We start from the raw sequence: 7,330 nt of genomic DNA on the forward strand, positions 1-7,330 counted from the left end.
TCGAAATTGGCATGTGTATTGTCAAGGGTGATGCTTCTGATCTTGGCTGCCCTAGGGGCTATAGCCATGGTTAGAACATCTCCTTGTTATGTCTAAGACATGACCAAGTCGCCCTTTCGAGGCTTGGTCCACGATGGAATCGGTTTTCAAATAAAAGAAACAAGAACAGATTTTCGGCCCCTTCATTTTTCCTGCATGTGTAATTTCGGTTTTGGTGGATGGTGTGGATCTGGTTTGGCCTATGGCCCTTAGCCACGGTTCATACCATACCCCAAGATGTCTAGGTCGTGCCATGGTCAATGAAATGGCCACTGGAACGACACGAGACAACGAACAAAGCAAAACACCCCTCACGCGCGCAAGGGTGCTCTCGGGTGGAACTTTTCTGATGTTGCTGGAATAATTCGAATGGTGGCTGGCCTAGGGCCCTTAGCCATGGTTCAAATCATTCCTTGGGATGTTGTTGAGAGGCTCTGGTCGGTGGTTCAAGCCCCAATGGCCAAAAGAGTTTTTTAAATCAAAAACTTGAAGTCCTATCATATATCAGTTATGTAGTATATTTATTCTGCTCGTCAAATTTTATCTCAAGGCAATATAGATTGACGAGCAGAATAAATATACTACATAACTGATATATGATAGGACTTCAAGTTTTTGATTAAAAAAACTCACAGATAGAAGCAATTAAATTCCATCTAAAGCTAAGAAGTTCACATCTATTTATATATATAGTTTATTGATTTTATTTCCTCATACTCCAATGACCACGTGAAATTGCTCTCATGGCGAAAAATCAGTATATGTGTTGGGGATCGATATAGAGTTTAGAGAGGAGTGAATAAACTCGTTCCTTTGATCGACGTTTTTGCAAAGGGTGCTAGAATTCTGTTAGAGATTATAGATTATCTTGTTCAAATGTATATCCAGCAGATCACAAAAATTAGTGCGGAAACAATCTAACAGTATGGGGGGAAAACAATAAAATAGTAGGCAGTAGACAGTGGTTGTTTCTGGAAGTTCGAAGATGAAATCTTATACGTACAACTCTTGTACACACCCACTTCAGTAGAACTTACCCTTAGCCTACTGAAACTCTTAGTTTTACAACACAATATAACGAATACAAGATAGTTCTGGAAAAGACTCTTTCCCAGATTACAGAATTTTCTTAACAAGATGTAGTAAAGTGTATAGCTTGTGAAGAGATAACGAAATAGCAACACAATATGATCTCAAAAGATTAGATAATTGCTTATAACGAGTGCGCTGCTTTTCCGTATGTTAAGCTTGAGAATAACCAGTAGTTCTTTTGATTGCTCAAAAATGACGCTGGATAGATAATGATAATGATCGTCATCGTTCTATAAAGGGTTGAACCTTATATATATATAAGGTTTTGAATCCAACGTCTATAATAAAAAACGGCTTCTTTGACTTCTGAGTAGAATCACCTTTATCACCTAAAAAAGGTCCAGCAGAAAAGCTCCATAATAATCAGTCTTTGTTTCATACGAAAACTAGTAAGGAGCGTTAAATGTCTTTGTCCAGCATTAATGATGCAATTAATATTAATACTAGGTAAATTAACGATAACATTTAAGGCTTGTAACGATCGAACAAAAGACATTAAGTTTTGCTTTTGTTTAAGCTAAGTTCTGCTTCTGTTTTTATAAGCCGATGAGTACTCATAAAGTACTGCTTCTGTTAAAGTGATACGATAGCTTCTACTTATTATAATGTCTACTGATTTAGCTAACACGGTCTACTGGTTTTGACTCTCATCACCACAATTTGAATTAAGTCTAACAATTTCCTCCTTTGTGGTGATGCCAAAACCTAGATGTTAGTGACATGAAGAACAACAGTTAAGATATAAAGCAGATAGCAATTATAACAAGATATTTTAAACGAAAGAGTTCAAAGAGAGTTTCAAAAATTTAATCATCTGTACCAATGTCTCTGAACATCGTTTCCTCATCATGAGGATATTGATTTCTGAAAGAAGATTCTGCATGATGTTCTCCAGTTCTGTCTTCTTCTGTCCTACCTTCTGCTTCCCCCTTTTTGGCATCATGAACTTGAATAAGAGATAGCAAGTCATCCACTCGACCAGTTGGAGTAAGAATTCCATGATTCAGCATCTCCAGATGTGGTGCTTGATTCGAAACTCGTTCATTAAGAGCAATGAGAGATTGAGATTGAGACTCAATCTTAGTATCAATAAGTTCCAGTTTCAAATCCATAGCTTCAACTTTGTTGGTGACTGAGCGAATAGACGAATCCTGATCAGAGACAAGTTTAGAGCTTTAGCTTGATTGAGCAGGATATTACTCTAATTAGTGAAAGCAGATTGTCTGAAAATACTGGTTTCAACATGGAGCTTGGCCAACGATTCTGCCGTGCGGGTGACTTCTTTCGAGATGCGATCACGGAAGAATTTGGTGGCACTAACTTCACCATCATGTTCATAAGACAACTGTTTAACTATCCCCGAAAGATTATTCAGATTCCTTTTCAGAAGAACTATATCAAATTCAATATCAAAATGGTCTTCTGGGGATAGAGTTCTTTCAAGCATATGCTGTCTGATCTCTGCAAGATGAGCTACGTGAGCAAGAGAACCAGCAGGAGGGACAATCAAAACAGTAGAAGTGATAGTTTCTGATGGAGCAGCAGATGGAGCAGTAGACTGTTCTGTAGAAGTTCCTCTAGCAGCAGTAGTTAGTTCAGGAGCTGCACTCTCTTTTGGTTGGGCAGCTTCAGTGGCTTCCAGTGGCTCAACAGCTGGAATAGATTCAGATGGAATATTCAAAAGAGCTTCCATTTCTGCTTGGTGTTCAGCAGAAAATTTCTCCAGATTTGGTAGTGATGGAGCAGCATCTGATTCTTCCATTGGTTGATCTGCTGGTTGAGCTTCTGAATGTACCACATCAACAGCCTGAGTTGCTTCTAGTGCAGTAGAAGCAGCAAGAACAATAAATTGAATTACTTCATCAACTGAAGCCAGTTCACGAATAGAAATAAGAGATGATGATTGAGTAGGCAATATCGGGGATGCAGGAGTACTGGAGACCTTAGCTTCTGAAGGGGCTGTGGTCCTTTCCTCAATTGGCTTAATCTGAACAATTTCTGGGACAAAACCTACTTGGTACTGCAAAGGCTCCGCAAAAGCATGTTCTTGAGCAAGAAGTTGCTCATCCATCACTCTCAGTCGATCAGTCAAAATTTGAATCACATTCTGATCTTGGATAGCAGTAGGATTCACGGGATCAAAATTTGACTTTAATGTCTTCAAAACTGAATCCAGCTTTCGACGCTTGAGTTGATCAAGAATGTAACTTCTTCTGTTGATAGCCTCAATCACATTTTTTTTTTTATTATAAGCAAAGACCTGCTTTTCAATCTTCACCATTTTTGCGTAGGCACCTGGTGTTCTTAGATATGTGATTGGGTGGAAAGCTCTAACCTTAAGCAAAACATCAAAAAAAATAATGTCTTCACTAGCAGATTTGTCAATTTCGTCCATGTGAAGATCAATGGCAGTATGAACAAATGATTTGGCGCCATGAGNTGTCTTCACTAGCAGATTTGTCAATTTCGTCCATGTGAAGATCAATTGCAGTATGAACAAATGATTTGGCGCCATGAGTTTGTGGTTCTTTGACGAGTTTTCCTTTGCCTTTGTCTGATGATGCAGGCAGCACAGGTCTAAAGACAGAAGACCCTGCAAGTGGTTCAGTAAAAACAACTCCAGAAGTGGTTTGAGAGTCAGAAGAGAAGATGAAGTGGTTGCAGTAGAGGTGGCTGCAGGGATTGAGGAGGGGACATATTCTGGTTTAGATGAGGTAACTTCTGGGAACACTTGTCTCAGTGGGACAATATCAAGGTCAGTGATGGCTGCTGTTTTCTTGATACGAATGGTGGTTCTTAGTTTCTTTTTGCTTGGAGTGGTTGGGAGAGAGGCTTTGGTTGGAGCAGCAGACTCTTCAAATATTGTCTTATCTGAATCAGTCACGACAACTACTCTCTTCCTCTTGATTTTAGACTGAGGGGCTTGAGCCTCAGTTTTAACATCGCCAATCTCCGTCTTCTGAGCAACAAATTCAGCCACAGATGGCTTTGGCCTTAAAGCAAGTACATTGTCAGCATCGACCATAGTGACATAAGAACCATCTTGTTCAGAAGTCAGTGGAAAACCAGCATCCTTCAACATCTTGTTGATCTGAACAGCAAACCCAATACCTTTCCTTACAATCATATCCTTCATGATTTTGAAAAGGAAACGGCTCCAATCCATTTTAGCTTCAGTAGTGAAGGCTATCATCACTTTAACTTTTTCTTTGGTCAACTTGTCAAACGTGCCAGCCTTGACCAGAAGCGCCTTAGGCACAATGTCCGCGAGTACTTGGAACTCCATTTTCAGAAGCTTCTTGAAGCAAGAGGGAGAGAGTTCCTTTCCAGAAGCTGAGAAAGAGATAAGGGCAGAAGACATCTCCTCTTTAGAAACAGGCGAACATTCAAAGGTACCTGAGAATGGAAAAAATAAATTTGACCCCAGAAGTGCAGCATCAATGGTTATGGATGCATCTCCTTGTGAGTAAATGATCTTCTCATCCTCAACGACCGCTTTAGCATAGAAATCCAAAAAAGTAGTCTTGTAAATGATGGCCTGTGCTTCCAGAAATCTTTTGAGACCAGATTTTTCAATGGCCTTGAACATTCTAACAAGGTTTTCATCCTTGATGGTTAGAACTTATGCAAAGTTGACTTGGTAAGCGTTGAGTGTATAAGCTCTGTTGTCACTTTGATTGTTGCACTCCCAAGAGCATATTGTCCACAAGTAGTATAATTCGGTGAGTCCGATATCGTATCCACAGGGAAGCTAAGGTAATTACAAGTCTACTACAATGTCTTTTTGTTTTATTTTTGTTTTTGTTTTTGTTTCTTTTTAATTTTAATTGTTTGAATCTTTAATGGGTAAATTTTAATTGTTCAAATTTTAATTTAAGTAGTTGAGATTAAATGATCCACTCTTGATATTTTAATAAAGTTAACATTAACGAACAATATTGAAATCCACTTAATAAAATGGTTCCAATATATTAAATAATCATATTTATATTATGTTATAAATTATTATCTTATAAGTATATAATATATACCAAAACTTATAAATGTGGTCAAGTATTTATTGTGCTATATATATTTGTAAACACTAAATCAAGGTTCCCACTTTAAATGGTTGGTAAAACCAAACAAACATTTATATGGTACCAATAAATTAATACTATGATATATTCATATATAATAAATCAAAGAATTCAAGTTAAATGGTTGGTAAAACCAAACTAACATTTAAATGGTTCCAAGAATTTAGTGTAACATATAGAAACAATAAATCAAAACTCTCACTTATAAGTAGGGTATAAAAATGCTTAAAGAAATAAATATAACATAAACAATAAATAATGATTAAATAATATAAAACATATATTCTTACCTTTTAGTAACCTTATTATCATGCCAAGAGTTTCACCTTATCATCTCAACTTTAGGAAGTTAGTTATTCATTATTCAAAGTGTAAAACTTTGAATATGAAATTAACATGCTAATTGTATTTAAATGAAGAAATAAAGAAAAAATATAGAGAGAAATATTATGAACTCAAAGGTTTGTTCATAGAATGAGAGATATCTCAATACATTACAATGCACTCCTATTTATAGCCAAATTTGAGGAGACAACCACAAATAAAATATTATTTTTTTACACATAAGTCTTCATTGGTGTTCCAAGATATTATATTATATTACACATCACTTTTGAAAATCTTCTTCTCCGAATTTGCTTCTTCACATAAAAAGAAACATGTGGATAATTGAGTTGTCTAGTTGTGGTATTTTTTTCAAACCATTTGACCGAGTAATTTGAGAGATATGGTCAAAATACTAGAGCATGGTAAAACTACCACTCCTTTGGTAACTTTATTTGTTGCTTAATTTGATCCCAATTGTGAGATGATTTTTATCTCATGCTTGTCAAAAATATTGTAGATATTATAATCAACTTTCTACAGGTCCAAGAATTATCTTAATCTCATTTGCAACGCCAAGTTTATTCTTGTTTTATCGAACCTGTAAAAAATAGTAAAAACTTGTAATTACACAACAACTTATATTTTATACAATTTATTATAAAACATATAATATTTAAACATTTAATAAAACAAAAACTTTATAATTATATTATAAAACATTTAATTAATGTACAATTTTTATGTTTATCACACCTCCCAACCAGCTTATTGCTAGTCCCTAGCAATTTAAGCGTTAATAGCAATACAAAACATATTGATTAATTTAAATAGAAATGTAATCAAAACTATTTAAGTGTTTAAATTAAATTTGAAAACTGTCAAAGTTATATCAAGATAATCATAATTATAATTTATGAAATAATTTGAGATGATCAATTCAAAGCTTATTGCAGGTAGGTAAGTGTACACTGCCTTCATAAATTCCTAGTAAGAGTCTCAACTCCATATCCTCATAGGTTAATAAATGTTTCAATTTATGATAAAGATTTCTCTCATGGAGTAGGAATACAGATAAATGCTCAGAAAAATGGTTTACAGAATGCAGACAGACAAACGAGCCAAACTAATCAAAAGATAGAAAATCCATTGATTCAAAATCTAGTTGTTCTTATTATATATTTTTTCCTGATATATATATATATATATATTTTTCATAACATCATGGAATCAGACTAAGTTTATGCTTCTTGACCACATATTTATTTAATTTGTACAATAAATTTCTCTCTTTCTTTCTTTTTTTTTTTTATATATTTTTTATTATGAGAGATATATGGGTCGTAGCATATAATTTAAAAATTACATAGATCTTCAATATCCTTCTTTTTGTATTTTTCTACTTTTTTTTCAGGAAATATCATTTTTTTTTTCAAAATCAGAACTAAAGATCTAAACAATAGATAGTCTCTCTCATGATCAATAAAGGCTCGAAAGCTGTTTTCTCAGTCCTCTCCACTCACTCACAAAATATGTGTGAATTTAAATTTTAGGCACTCTTATAAGGTATATCTTGGGCCATATACTTTAATACCTGATTTTATCACAATGGTTAATCACTCAAAAAGATTTCATAAATCATATTTTTATATTGATCAGAATATTAAAATTGACTTTTTTTTTCAAATAAAAATTTAAACATTCTTAAATAGATTAATGCATGTTCTAATTTAAATCTTTCAAACATGTAATGTATGACATTTTTGCAAAAATTACTAAGATACAAACAATAAACA

The sequence above is a fragment of the Primulina huaijiensis genome, chromosome 15 (genome assembly GCF_012295235.1).
Source record: "Primulina huaijiensis isolate GDHJ02 chromosome 15, ASM1229523v2, whole genome shotgun sequence".
NCBI classification, from domain to species: domain Eukaryota; kingdom Viridiplantae; phylum Streptophyta; class Magnoliopsida; order Lamiales; family Gesneriaceae; genus Primulina; species Primulina huaijiensis.